This window comes from Mandrillus leucophaeus, unplaced genomic scaffold (genome assembly GCF_000951045.1).
Source record: "Mandrillus leucophaeus isolate KB7577 unplaced genomic scaffold, Mleu.le_1.0 Scaffold779, whole genome shotgun sequence".
Classification (NCBI taxonomy): domain Eukaryota; kingdom Metazoa; phylum Chordata; class Mammalia; order Primates; family Cercopithecidae; genus Mandrillus; species Mandrillus leucophaeus.
Genome location: NW_012108463.1, coordinates 330,845 through 345,251, shown reverse-complemented (window position 1 = coordinate 345,251; position 14,407 = coordinate 330,845). Strand labels below are relative to the sequence as shown.

General features: G+C 46.1%; 1 protein-coding gene across 1 annotated transcript in view; it reads left to right on the top strand.

Moving 5' to 3' along the window:
- Nucleotides 1-225: 225 nt before the first annotated feature.
- The window catches only part of SLC7A1 (solute carrier family 7 (cationic amino acid transporter, y+ system), member 1), an 85,828-nt gene continuing 71,646 nt past the window's right edge, over nucleotides 226-14,407 (top strand). Inside the window, exon 1 of the mRNA XM_011966849.1 lies at nucleotides 226-293. The gene's annotated coding sequence lies outside the window, so the exon portion shown is untranslated. The remainder of the gene's footprint in view (nucleotides 294-14,407) is intronic.

Sequence of the window (14,407 nt, the reverse complement as noted above, 5' to 3'; positions counted from 1 at the left end):
GGCAGCCGCCCAGACTCCACACACCCTGCTGAGTCCACGTAACGCCCAACCTAGACAGGCCAGAGCTGAAGGGCTACTCTTCAAAGAAACCCTTTGAAGTGCAAACATTTCCTTTCCTGAAAAGAAGGGAAATTGAAATGAAAACGTATTGTTCTGTGCGGACAATGTTCTCTTCGATCAAAGAGGGAGTGGGGCTTATAAAGGGAGATGCACAAATTAGAGCTTGATGTGGCCAGTGGTGTGGACGTGAATATTCATCCCTGTGGAGGAAAATAGTGGGGTCTCTGACATTCGTAAGACTGTATTTTCCTTTTTTTTCTTCTTTTTCCTTAAGGCTCTGAATCTAGGTCTAACGTTCTATTTCATGATGTCTCTGCTTTGTGTTTTTATCTTGTGGTAAGCATTTGGGAGTGTCTTTCAGTCAATCATGATACCATTTCCATGTTAGAATATTATGTAGCCAGTAAGAATGGTGTTTTCAAAGAACATTTGATTTTATGGGAGAAACTTTAATGTTAAAAGTGAAACCATCTGGGTGCAATGTTCCATATTCGGTGTTATCTTAATGAGATATTTGTATTTGCACAGAAAGAAAAAATTGGTAAAATTGGACTTTGTTTTTCTCACTCAGTGTTTGTGGCACCTAAAATAGTGCTCAACAAATATTTATTGAATGATTATTTTTATAATTAGTAAAACTGTATTTAAAGGAGGAATGTCTTTGAGCTAATGTTTTGGAAGGTGGGTGGGACAATATATTATTTTAAGTTTCTGTTGTAATTTTGCCCTGGCAGCTCAGTTCCGGTTGATTTTGTTCTTTGGTACACATATGTACCCCATTTTGCACTTTGGTGCAAATTATACTGTGAATGGGTGACTTTGACATTTATATTTTTGGAAGAATCCGGTTCTACTGAAGTCGGAGTATCAGAAAGTTGCCTTTTTCCTAATGTTCCCAGATGGGGTAAAATTACAGCTTCTTCTTACCTACTCTGTAGTTAAGGAACCTTTGGGCTAGTTTGTCCTGTCCTGTGGTTGAGAATTTTTGTCTGATTTGCCCAAGGTTTCTCATCCTTGAGCATCCAAGGCTACCAACATGCACTGTTCATATGTTGATATGGTTTCTAATGGATAGTTGTCTAAAAATGCAGCTTCCCATTCTTACCTGTACTGTAGGTTAGCTCGGAAGATGTCCATCCGTGGTCTCAGTGATCTTATTCAGGGAGGGTGACTGTCACAGCTGTCCTTTCCTCTCTGGTGAGATTGTTTCATTCCTCCTTCAGGCACTTGGGATTCAGAGCCCTGTTGACTGCCTCTTCTGTGCTGTCAGCTTAGCACAGGATTCTGGAAGCCCGGTGCTGGGAAAGCCTTTCTCTGGGCTGTTTGGGATGGGGCTACTGGTTACACGCACACACTGGTACTCACTGGGTGTTCCTGAGGATGGCAGCTTTTAAACTTCTTTGACTGCAGTCTACAATAAGACCTAAATTTACATTGTGATGAAGTACACACACAGAGGCACACATATTGATACATAGATTAAAATGACAGTTTTTATGAAACAGTACTCAGTTTTACTATCTGTGATACACTGAGATAATTTTTATTCTTTTCTATTTCATTACAAGAAAAATTCCTGGTGGCAACTTGGAGTTTGCAAAACACACTACGTTTAGACATATGAGCCACACCTCACCTGCAACTTCACCGCACTGTCCTGAATTTCATGTTCACTGCTAGCACCAGGGAATGGGAGTCAATTCTCCATCCAGACCAGTTAGGGCAAAGAAAGTTGAGGAGTCGAGGTTTCTTTCTGTGGTGATTTGAGAGTTTCTGACTGAAGGAGACATTATTCTCTGTGGTGATGCCCAAGAAGGTGAGTAGGTTTTCAGGGCAGATCTGTGTTAATTTCCCCGGTGTGGTTTGCTTATGCAAACTGGGGTATCTGTCCTTAGTTAACCTGACACACTGGTGTCCCAAAGGTGGCCTGGTCAGGCTGTATGTGAGTCTTTAGAAATGGGCCATACGTTTGTTAATTTCGGTGGTCTGATTTTCTTTGAGTTTATTTTATTCGGCGTGATGTGACGAAGAACCTATCTGAAAGAGTTAAGGATTTTTGGGAAGAAGAGTGAGAAAACATACTGGTAGAAATGTTATTTTTTGACTAAATCTGGTGGATTAAAATCGAATGGTGTTGAAACTATATTAACAATAGCAGCCGTACCATTAAATAGTTCTTCTTGAAAAGGTTGGATGGATTTTTGCTTAAGAAATGCTTGAATTTTTTTTCTGTTTTTTCTTAGAAATTAAATGTCTTTTAGTCTGTGTGTATAATTCACAAAACAATTGTAAATCAAGGGAATTGACTCTGCCTAACAAGGATATAGTGACATAACAGAACTAGAACAAGATAAATGGCCTCATTTATTGAAACAATGTGCAAAAGTCTGTCCTTGTTCTTTGGAAGTTTCTTTTATTTACTATGCTTCTCAATAAAAATAAATTTGTTGTGAGAATTCAGAGTACTTACTTTACAGTATTCTTACAAGTTCATATAGAAATTACAAATATTGGCTGGGTGCGGTGGCTCACGCCTGTAATCCCAGCACTTTGGGAGACTAAGGCAGGCAGATCACCTGAGGTCAGGAGTTAGAGACCAGCCTGGCCAACATGGTGAAACCCCATCTCAACTAAAAATACAAAAAATTAGCTGGGTGTGGTGGTGCAGTACAGCTCCCGAGTAGCTGTAGTCCCAGCTACTCAGGAGGCTGAGGCAGGAGAATCGCTTGAGCCCAGGAGGTGGAGGTTGCAGTGAGACGAGATTGTGCCATTGCACTCCAGCCTGGGCAACAGAGTGAGACTCTGTCTCAAAAAGAAAAAAAAAAAAACCGTTACAAATATTACCACCACCATTGTTGGTGTTTGAGAAGAAACCTCATGAACTTGATCTTATGCTGTTACATATGTTAATGTTTGAAATAAGTGATGACTCTGTTATTGCAAGTGTACCGCACTTCCCCTGCAAATCTATAACCTCACAGTTTCAGCAGCTGGGTTGGTTGGTTTGTTTGTTTTAGGCATTTCTTTTTCAGATTGCTTTCTTTCCAGAGGGCAATCTTGGGAGAAATTAAGCAAGAGCATTCATTAGTTCTTTGAGTAATTTTATTGAACTGGGAAGAATGTCTGTCTTGCTGGTCTCAGAGTTGGATACAATTAGAGTTTTAGAAAATTATCAGATCTAATTTGTGCTGGGATTCAGGCCTAATTACCGAAAGACTCTGTGGTCTGGTGAGTCAAGGTGAGGGCATTGCTGTCTCATGTTTCTTGGGTGATTTGGTGTAGGGCAGTGCCCAGGGGAGGAGAAAGCTCTCTGCACAAATCCAAATCACTTTCCTGTGGCTCCTGGTTGCCCATGAGCGGTGCGGTGTGGAGCATCTGCAAGGGAGGTCTTGCTGAGTCAGCTTGCACAGCGTTTGAGTTTCTGAAAGAGTTGCAGTCTACTAAGAGCTGCTGGCCTTGACCCACAGAGGTCCTAGCAAGAGTCTCTTTCCAGCAAAGGGTCCTGCTGTGTGAAGGAAGAAAGCACCATTCCGCCCTGGGGAGGCACTTGGGAGCAGGGACAGAGGGAAAGCATGGGCTTCTCCACACGGATGCTTTGTGGGAGCAAGCAATACTCCCCATATCCAAATGAGCAGCGACTCAGACATTTGAATTCTCTTACCTCTTCCTGGAATTGCCCTTGTCGCTAGACTTCCTTGAAGGAACGGAACCGTAGGGCACACTTTACTGTGCATGCGGGCACGGGTATGGGCTCCTTACAGTTCTGGGGTGGGGCCTGAAGGCCACATCGCTGCCAGGTCTAGACCTAACGAAGGGCCTGCACCTGAAGATGTAAGCTGTGTAAAATAAAAAGTCAAATCTGGGGACAAGACTAACTGGAGCGTATTGTTTCTGGAAACGCAGCACACACAGCAGGACACGTTTCCATTGTACTTGTGTACGTTGGGTGCATTTTGTAACGTGCCTGTTCATTGACTGTTACTCCTTCGTTGCTCTCTAAAGAGCTTGTGGGTGGATAAGATCATATGGGTTGGGCAGAAGTGGCAGTAGGGGCAGGCAGTAAGGATGGGGAAAAGGAACGCATCTCAGCAAGTGTGCAAGTTAAGTACTTGGCATGATGTAATGGTGCCTTTCATATCCTAAGATCATACTGTGGGTATCTTTGAACTGTCTAGACCAATACAATGCATATAGATCCTCCCCCGGGGATCTCCTGAAATGCAAGTTCTGATTTGGTAGCTTAGGGAGTGGGTCTGAGAGATTGCATTTCTAACCAGCTCTCAGGGTCACTTGGAGTAGCAAGCACCTCCAAAGCTGCTGGAACCTGGGACAACTGCAGGGAGACCTGAGCTGCCCATTAGACCACATCTCCCTGAGGGTCTGGGATGCATGTGTCTTTTGTGCCTCCTGTACCAAGGGCACTGCCTGGTATGAAGTAGATGCTCAAAGTGATCTCTTCAACTGAACTGAAGAGGCTGCTGTCCCAGAGCCCATTTGCTTTAGTGGCCTTGGGACGGCAGGGGTGTGGTGATCCAGTGATAGCCTGTGCACTCATTTCAGCCCAGCTTGGTTATCGGTTTACAGCCATCTGCAGATAGGTTGTGCGGATTTGGCAGCAGAAGCGGGGCTCCTGGCACTGGCAAGGAGTGATAGCTGAGGGCTTGGCAGTGAGGACAAGGACAGAACACCCACGGAAGAGAGGCAAGAACTCAGTAACCACCACCGTCTGGGATAATTAGCCGAGTGGCAAGCAGCCCTCCTCATTTCAGGAGGTCTGTGTTGTACACCCACATGCAACCCTGTGCCTCAGTTTCCTCATTTGAAAAATGGGGAAACTTACAGTCCCCCTGTTGTAGGTTATATTAAGGATTGAAGCTTTTAGCGCCTTGCCAGGCTTAGCATGAGAGTGCAATAAATGTGAGTTGTAATTAGGACTGGTGTGTAAAGGGTTACGCCCCAGCCTTCAGGGAGGTTTCTCCCAGAAGAAAAATCCCATTCCTGAGGTTGCACATAAATGTGTTGGTATTTTGCTGCTAAAAGAGTAGGTGTAAATTAACATGCAAAGTGATTCCTCCAGAAGGCTGGGGGTGGTGAAATGGGCGAAAGGGAGGTTGCTACATGTTCCTCATCCTCAGGAAATTCTTAACGGAAGAGGCGGATGTCAGGAGCTTTCTAATTAACAGGCGGGTGAGAGGGGAGATGAACCTGTCTCTGGGGTGCGCCTCAGGGGCAGGTATGCGCTGCCAGTGCTGGCGCTGGGGCGAAGTTCCAGGGACCCTTGCCCATAAGACCTTAAACCAGAGTGCCACTTAGAGGGGACAGCGCATGCTTGGATGTGTGCTCTGGTGTTTAACCCTCTTTGCAACTTACTTATGTTTGGTTCTTCAAAAGTCTTAGAAGTGGCTGGCTAAAGGTAACGGGGTGCTGAGGCATGGCTCCCACACATGGCTGTCACCCCAAAGGTGCTGGGCACGAGTACTGAGGGAAACCTTGGCTGTGTCAACCTGTGTTTACTTCAGAGCTTTATGCTTAGCACATGGGTTTGCACAGGGACATATAAAGTAAGAAAGAAGAGAGTAGAGTAGATCGGTGTCTCGGGAGGCTTTGAAGGGGGCCCAAGCTTCTGTGTTTTACCGCAAATGCCTGTGAAAACTCCCAGAACATTCCTTGATCGAAATGGTTTTCTTGTACCTTCTCACAGGGGGAGAAGCAGGGGTGGGGGCGGGGGCAGGATGTCATGGGAATGGAGCGTTCTTAAGCTCAGTTGTATGTGAGCTTTATTTCTCTCTGTTGCCTGGTTCATTAATTCATAAACTCCTTTAGAAGGCTGAAGAGTTCATTGGAAATATCCTATTTCTGTTAAATAGCAAGTGGAAACATGGCATTTACATTTTTCTTTAAAACTCAGAACTTGAGATCACTTATGTAAAATGTGAGGCAAGACTCCCTTCTCTGGGAGGCTCTGGTGTTGGCGGGAATGGGGGGTTCAGGGGATCGAGGTTTAACCTGTGACCTTTGGTAGCTTTTGAATTTTTGAGCCATGTGTGTGTTGGCCTTTTGAAAATCCCATCATGGCATGCTGCTTTGGGGAAATCTGATTTCGTTTGTATGGTACGTCTTGCAGGAATGTAGAGGGTAGCTTTTAATCACCTTCTTAACGCTGTTCAGTCTCTAGAAACTGGCATATTATTCATTTGCCTCAGCAGGCGTTAAGATTAACACCATATTCCATGGGTGAAACTTTGCAGTTGGGCCCAGGAATGGTCTCTCTGCTTTATAGCACTCATCGCCTTGCTGGAGAGGGAGAATCAATCAGGTAAGGGGACATGTCTTGATTGTTCAGCGCAGCAGCCGTGTGAGGAAATGAAGGCTTGTTTCCAGGTGGGAAAAAGGCCTGTGAAGGAGGAGGCTCTGCCAGCCGTTGAAAGTGTGTTCTCCACATGTGTTTATGTATTGTCTGGGCATGAAGAGGGGTAACATGGAACAGATCTCAAAAAGGGGGAGGCAGTTATGAAGGCACTGAGAAATAAATGTAGAAAAGCAGAGGAAACACGGTGTAGGAGTCCTGGACTCTTAACAGAGCTTGAAGTACCTAGGAGCCTGAGAACTCAGACATGTTCCCTCTGCTGTCCCCTCCTGCCTGGCCTCGGAAGTCCCCCTGGGGACTTACCACACTCGCTGCATGGCAGTTCCCGGATGCCCTGGCCCCTCAGCAGTCACAGCCTGGAGGTAGAGAGACCTCCACCCCACTGGCTCAGCCATGGACTCATGTGATCCTGGGCCAGAGGCAGGCACTCCAGGCCGCACTTTTTGCCTTGGGGGTCTGAAGAGCTTGCACTAAGATGCTGCCCTCTGTGAGGTTTCCAGCCCTAAACGGGAAGTGAGGGACATTCCATGATTATGGATCCGCCAAAGAGCTCTGAGCGGTTCGGTGGCCATGCTGTGAAAGTGAACGTTGAGTGGGAACCACGCCATCAGATCTAGTAGGAACAAAGGGTCTGGTAGGAGGACGACGACAAAGACCTCTACTGAGAAGTGTCACTTTGCCTGTGTTAGCCCAGAAACATTGAGCAGGGCACCGGTTCGACCAGAAGGAACAGAATGGCTCTTGTAAAAATAAAAAGCACTTGGTACCAGCATCCATGTGGTCCACCAGGCTTGTGCCCCGTCAGAGGAATACTCTGGAGGAAATGGGCCATTCAGAATAGTGTGTTTCCAGTGCAGCTCTGGAAAGAGTGAGCAGTTGTGGACCAAACATTTCATGGTCTGATGAAAAGCTGGTGGATACTGGCCAGGTGTGATGGCACTTTGGAAGGCTGAGGCAGGTGGATCACCTGAGGTCAGGAGTTTGAGACCAGCCTAGCCAACTTGGTGAAACCCTGTCTCTAATAAAAATGTAAAAAAATTAGCCGGGCCTGGTGGTATGTGCCTGTAGTTTCAGCTGCTCGGGAGGCTGAGGCAAGAGAATTGCTTGAACCCAGGAGGCGGAGGTTGCAGTGAACCGAGATTGTGCCACTGTGTTCCAGTCTGGGCAACAGAGTGAGACTCCATCTCAAAAAAAAAAAAAAATGCTAGTGAATGCTTATCCATTCATGACAGGGGCAGCCGTTTCCTGGTGTCAGATCCCTAGCCGTGGTGTCCTGTTGTGCGGGGCGCCTCAGGTGGAGTTTGGAATGTCGGGATAGGCCATGAGAAGTTTTAGTTTCATACTATCTCACCAGGGAGGAAGCCTGAGAGAAGTTATTTTTCAAAAGGATTAGTGAGCCATACACATCAAAATATATACAGGTTTCATCAAAGGAAAGAGACCCAGCTTGAATTGAGGATGAAGCATTTCCACAGCAGAGTCAGGCCGAAGCTCTGCGTCGAGATATCTAGAGAGAGCTGGCTGCTGCCTGAAAGGTTTCTTTCAGAAAACCCTTCACGGTGGTACCACGTGTACTTGTTTCTCTTCTGCCCTCCTGAGAAACATACTTGTCCCCAGCGGAATGAAGAAAAGGCAAATTAAAAGACGTGTGAGAGAGAGAGTTTTTGCCTGCCGCCAGATCCCGCCTGCGGAGAGAAGGGCAGGGCTGTGGAAAGAGGCCTCGGGTCTGAGAACAAGAGGACTCATTCAAGTCTGTGGCTTTTGACAGGCTGTGACAGGGAGCCGGCGTATTGAGGGATCGCTTTTCCAGCATTGGTGGATCCGTAGTGGACTTGGAGCTCTCAGGGTACCCAGTGAAAAGGCACCAGGCCAGAGCTCCCCGGGGTGTCTGGTTGACCCACTAGCTTGCTGTGTCCTCTCCAGGAAGAAATAGTTGAGAGTGGATTGTGCCAGATTCGCATTCCTCTCCGCAGCCCCTCCAAGGCTTCTCAGCCACGGCTGGACTCTGGGTAGACTCAGGTGGGGACAGACGGTGGACACCTGGTACCTCTCCTGGGCCTCACAACGTTTGTCCAAGGTCCTTTAGGTTTGTCTTAGCAGATGTGATCCTGCCGATGACAGGGTATTCTTATTTACACTTGCAGATGTGTGTGTATTAAAATAACACGCCCTTGGATTGAAGAGAGCACATTCAGCTGTGCCACTGAGTTCACGTAAGGTTTGCAGTAGGACAAAGGATGGCAAAGAGTTCGATCTGCAAAAAAAAAAAACAAAAAACAAAAAACAAAAAAAACTTCAGTTGTGCAGCCCAAGTTCAGATGTCTTAAATATCTGCTATCCGGATAGAAATCTGAGAAGGATTGTGCTACAGGAGAGGGGAAATCTCATTTGCCAGCCCCCAAGAAGCCTTGGCTTTTGTTTGGGGACAGCAAGGACTTCCTAAGAGGGTTGACTGAAAGATCCCGAAGATGAGAGTAAGAGATGCCCTCAGCGTCTCCAATGCCACAGGCCACAGCGAGGAGAACCACAGACTTAGTGACCAGCTCTAGAAGTCAGCATGTGTTCCTTGTCAGAACTGGCAAATGTTTTAGAATAAATGAAAAGCAAATAGGACTTTCCACAGCTGGTGACAAACTGACCCAAGCAGAGGAGTGGAGGAGGAGAGGATCTTGGGGTCCAGAAGAACGTGGTTCTCCGTGGTTGCCCGGCACACCAGGGCTAGCAGTGCTTGGGGTGATCACAAATCTTTTGCAAATGCTATCATGGGACGTGCCGGCCCACAAGGCCTGCTTTGTGAGCTCCTCCAAAGACAGGACACTCAGCCAGTGGCGACTAAGGTTGACCAAGATGTTATTTCTTGTGATCTTGGCTCTCCAAATACAGGCTCTATGGCATTTCAGCGAGGAGCAGGACAACTTGGTGGCCAAGATGTCCATCAGAGATGCCTGGCATGCATTCTGCACGTTACTGTAAAGCAAGTTGCAGCCCCAGCACGGACACAAACCTCTTGGAGCCAAAGTTCAGATTTCCCTGTTCTCTCCAGTGTGTGTTTCCCACCTGTCCCCCTTTACTTGGGACTTCCCAGAGCCACACGCCCAGGAGACACTGCTACCCTTCAGTTAGTGTCACTTCTCCTGCACTGGGCACCCAGCTTCCTCCACAGCCTCACCAACCCCCGCACCAACGAGGTACTTGGAGCTGACTTGTGCATTTGGCTCCAACTGTGGGAGCCTGCTGAATCTGGCGCCTGGCTCTGGCTCACCCTGACCCAGTTAGGTGGGAGTTCAGAGTCAGAGCTGGATGCCAGCCCGGCCACCAGCATGAGGTGTGGAGAAAAGCCCCAGACACATTCAGCAACAAAGTGGCTGGGAGAGAAGGTGGCTGTCGAGGTGCAGGGAGAGGAAGCCCCTGCCCTATCCAACCATTGAGTTCACTGTACCTTTTGCTCATTCAAGCTACAGTGAAAGACCTTATGCCAAATTTCATTTGAATTTTAGAACCGACCTTGTGTTTCACTGCAGATAAAGCAATTTGTAAACTTCTGTATTGGCATTTAAATTGAGGTGATTAAGAAAAGACAACCAGCGAATGGAGGTGACAGGCTCGGGCCAGGGCCCTTCTGACCCAGGGCTACCTGAATGGGAAGTGAGAGGAGCAGAGGTGTTGGCACCAGACAGACTTGGGTTCTAGCCTAGTCTCTGGTGCTGACCGGCTGTAGGAACCTGCTCCAGGCCTTCCTCTGCCCACTCGCCAGGTGCCGTGTTCCAGGGTATCTGAGAACTGAGGCCGTGGCTGGCCAGTTCTCAGTACAGAGCTGCACATTTATCAGTTGGGCAGCAGTTACCAGTTTCCTTTTTTTTCCTCCTCATTCTTTCATTTAGTTTTAAATGGCACTAGAGATGGTGCATCTGTTGTCCTGGAAGCCCACAGGGCACTCGGAACAAGGCTCCTCAGCAAATGAACAGACCAAGTGGACCATTGGGATGGCCCAGACATCCTGTCCTGTCCCCTCCTTCTGTCACTTTCTGTAGCTCCACCAAGTATAGGTTTGATTTGAGCTTGGTACTGTTGGTGTCAGCCTTTGGAACGTAGGGAGGGTGTATGACGCTGAGAAACGGTGATATAATGCAAGTAACAGATTCCCAATTTCAACAGCATGTCAGTCGCATTACCTAGTTCTCTGCTGTTAGAAAACTGTTCATTCTTATCTGAATATAGTTTGTGTGGTTCTTCCTACCTGCGGGAAGCTTTAAATTTCTTTTGTTTTCTTTCCTTTTTTTTTTTTTTTTTTTTTTTAGAGAGAGGACCTCATACTGTTTTTTAATGATTAAGTGAATGACAGAGAACATCACACTTTTACCATCTATCTTCATCCCTTTGTAAACTAAGCTCCTACTCTTCTAAAACCGCTCGCAATTTCAATTTCCTGTCTCTTGAATTAGACAATCTCCTGATCTCTTCTCGGTCCTCCTGGAGGTCTCTCACATGCTGTACGTGAAGAAAGCCTCCTTCAACAGACCCAAAAAATGAGAGGATCTGTAGAAAGGAATGGCCAACAGTATTAAATGTTTCACAGACACCGCAGGGGGTGATCGCAGCTCACTGCGGCCTTGACCTCCTGGGCTGAAGCAATCCTCCTGCCTCAGTCTCCTGAATAACCGGGACTACAGGTGCACACCACCACACCTGCTTAATATTTTAGAATAGTTTTTGTAGACACAGAGCCTTGCTATGTTCTCCAAGCTATTCTCAAACTCCTGGCCTCAAGGGATCCTCCCATTTCAGCCTCCTGGAGTGCTGGGATTATAGGCATGAGCTGCCACACCTGGCCTAAATTTCTTGATAACTCCACCAGTGCCGTGAGTTCATGTTCTTGTTCATGTGAGCACTAGGCAACATTAAGCATTGATATTTGGTGAAAATTAATAAAAAATGTACTTTCAGCTCCGAACGGGGAGCTCTGTAGGCCTTTCTGGAAGTCGCAGGGCAGGGGCAGATGACCACAGTGGGCACTCATGTCCCTCAAGCAGGGACAGAAATCTCTTTCTGTGGCCAACTTTGAAAACGTTTGTACTGTATTGAAAACATAGACTACATTTGGAATCTAAACTTTTTAGACATTGGTATGAAAAACCTTTGGTTTAGTTTGTGCATAAACTTACTTTTAGGCTCACTCTTAACTGCGTCATAAACTACCTAAAAGTAGATATTTTAGGGGATTCAGGGGCACATTTGTTTTATTACAAGTGGTATTTAATAGTGTATCCAAGAGCTAAATACACCTTTAGTTCAGACTCTTATTTAAGTTTGTAAATTCTAAAGTTGGGTCCTTTAGCACAATGGAAAGTTTGCAGAAACAAAACAAGTAAAGGTTTCTTTTTAAAAATTCATTGTGTACTGGGGATTTATCATACGTTAGAAGCAGTATACAGTACTTGGCTTTTAAAACTGTATGTCTTCTTCTTTTTTTGTTGTTTGCGTATACTGTTTTGAGATCTCCCTGGGCATTCTTCCAGCACAGATCGAGAGAAATTGGCACTGGGTAGAATCATACTTTTATGTATAAGTAAGAAAATCATGGTGTTCTTAGATATTTGTTTACTTAAACGCTCCTGTAACTAAAGAACAGTTGCAGTGGTTACACAAAGGGCATAGAAAAAGTGCCTTCTGAACAAGATTAGCTTGAGTTTAGGAGGTGGCAGCTTTTCCTCTCTGCTTGATTTGTGTGAATCTTAGCATGTGCCTCATTAGGTGTTTTTGTTCATTTGTTTGACTTGGGCCCAGGACAGATACTTGTGATTTGTGCTGCAAATAATCCTCCACTGACAGACTGGTTAAAAAGTAAAGAATATTAGCTGCTCCAGTGAGTGCTACGAAATGTTAAGGCTTACCCTAGACCTTGGCTTTCCATTTTTGGATAAGATTTCAAATTTCAAAACAGGCTCTTTGAGAAGACAGCCCCCATCCATGTATTCATTTGTTCCACAGGTATCGGGCGAGCTCCTACAGGTGCTGGCACTGACCTTCCCAGGTTCTTGCCCTTGTGGGCCATAACTCCCTGGCATCATACAGGTAGAGTGATAGCACAGGCAGTTGGCCAAGAACCCTGTTTTTAAATGATTAAGTGAATGACAGAGAACGTCACACTTTTACCATCTATCTTCATCCCTTTGTAAACTAAGCTCCTACTCTTCTAAAACCGCTCGCAATTTCAATTTCCTGTCTCTTGAATTAGACGATCTCCTGATCTCTTCTCGGTCCTCACCCCCTGCGGTGTCTGTGAAACATTTAATACTGTTGGCCATTCCTTTCTACAGATCCTCTCATTTTTTGGGTCTGTTGAACGAGGCTTTCTTCATGTACAGCACGTGAGAGAGCTTGTCAAAGAACGGAGTCATTGCTTCTTAGCAGCTGGGTATGCAGAAATGCCTGTGGAAGTCAGAGCTCATGGTCTGCAGTTAGAAAGGTGCTGGGCGAAGGCGAGGTGTTCAGGCCTGAGGCCTGAACTGTCAGTACCCAACTAGGGTTACCATGTTTAGCAATAAAAATACTGGACACCCAGTTAAATTTGAATTATAGATAAACAGTGGATCCTTTTTTTAGTATAACCTTTATATACTAAAAAATTATTTGTTGGCAATATTTGGGACATCATTGTGATATATTTGGGGCATACTTACATTAACCAATTATTGGTCATTCACATGAAATTTAGATTTAACTGGGCAGTCCTGTATTTGATCTGACAGCTCTTTGCTGAGCTACCATCGAGTCACATCGTCTTTTGTGGCTCCTGGTGCACTTTGAAAGGGGAGGATGTGGGCCTTAAGGCAGACACTCGGAGTCAGACCCTCTGGTTTTAGAGGAGTCCGTCTGCCTTTGGACTCTAGAATTGCACCTCCCTGTCATTTGTGTGCTACTTCCTCCTTCGGCTCCCAGAGTGTGGTGTTCCCCGCGATTCTGCTAACAGCTGCCTTCTTTTCTGCCAGGGATTTCACTCCCAGCAACACATGCCTCTGGGTGTGCTCCGCATCCAAGTTCCTCGTTTCAGATTCTCACATCCCCGACTGCTTGCCAGATAGTCCTCTCTGTTCTGCTGGACACAGGACATGTGGCAAGACTGCCTCTTGATCCGAGGATATTTTGACTGTCATTTATGAGTAAAAATATTTTATCAGATACATGTCATCACCGAAGAATTTTTTGATGACAAGATTGTCCTGATTGAACTTCAGTTTAAATCATTGTGTTTTTAGAGCGCAGATAAACCATTTAAATTTTTCATGTTTCATGACATTATTCTCTCCAGGATAGATTATTTGCTATCTACATTTTCAAGAAAGGTTTCTTGTATGTACCAGCCACTTGTCTGTGGCAGATCTGATGGCTTTGGCTTCTGTCTCTGTTTCTCCTGGACCACTTATCCTTTCCAAGTTGAGTTTTCCTCCCTCGAATTGTACAGCTTTAGATGTTGGTTACCATGCTGAGTTGACCTTTGCGGTTGTGTGTGTTGGCTGCTTTTGCTTGGTGTGCTGAGAGCAGTCCCATGCAGGTTTCCCAGGGTCACCTTCCCTGCCCAGCGCTGGTCAACTATAGTGCTTGTGCCCGTGTTTTATGAGCTTCTGATCACTTTGTAGATTCCAAACTGGGGCAGAGAGCGACTGGGGGAGCCAGAGGGGTAGGGCTACAGTGTCTTAGTGAGGGCCACCCTCAGCTCACATTCAGTGCTTCCAAGTTTAGGATTTCAGAGTTACCTTGGGCTCATTCCCTTCATATTGATAACTGATGGCGTCCGGCTAGTCCTTCCTTCCCTACCCCTCACACGGTCTTCTTCCTTTTCATTCTAGTCCCACGCCCTCGTGCCGTGAGTCCTGAGTGTTTCTTCCCACCTCCTCACCCTCTGTCTTTCCAGCATCCTCCTGCGTGGCCTCTGTACTTTTTCTCCCCTGTTAGATTACACTGGCACCTACCCCTTTACAC